Raw genomic sequence first — 645 nt, 5'->3', positions numbered from 1 at the left:
TGCGACCATGGAAGACAGGATTCTTTGTGAGAGCAATGGCAGACTTGTTGTCTACACAAATTGTTATTTTCTCACACGTTGTTCCAGTAATCTCAGCGAGTAACTCTTGTAGCCAAATGGCTTGCTTAGCAGCTTCTGTTGCTGCCATAAACTCGGCTTCACAAGAGGATAGCGCCACCACCTGTTGCTTCTGAGAACACCATGTGATAGGACATTCATTGAGATAAAACACATGACCAGCAGTACTTCTCCCATCATCCACATCCACACTATGACTGCTGTCACTGTATACTATTAGTCCTGTTTGAGTCCCTGGTTTGAAGTGTAGACCATAGCCAGAAGTGCCTTGAAGATATCTCAGAATCTGCTTCAGTGCGGCTTCGTGTGATTCTCTAGGTTCCTGCAAATAACGACTCAGAATTCCAACAGAGTATGATAGGTCTGGTCGAGTATGGAGCAAATATCTCAGACAGCCAATACTTCTTCTATAAGCTCGTTCATCAATGCGCTTTGGATCTTGAGTTTTTGAAAGCTCCAGACCCGGTTCCATTGGCAACAAAACAGAGTTACACTCACTCATTCCGGTCTCTTCAAGAATTTTCTTTGCATACTTTTCCTGTCTTAACACGATCCCGTTCTCACTTT

This window comes from Camelina sativa, chromosome 11 (assembly GCF_000633955.1).
Source record: "Camelina sativa cultivar DH55 chromosome 11, Cs, whole genome shotgun sequence".
Lineage (NCBI taxonomy): Eukaryota > Viridiplantae > Streptophyta > Magnoliopsida > Brassicales > Brassicaceae > Camelina > Camelina sativa.
This window is presented reverse-complemented; position numbering follows the sequence as displayed.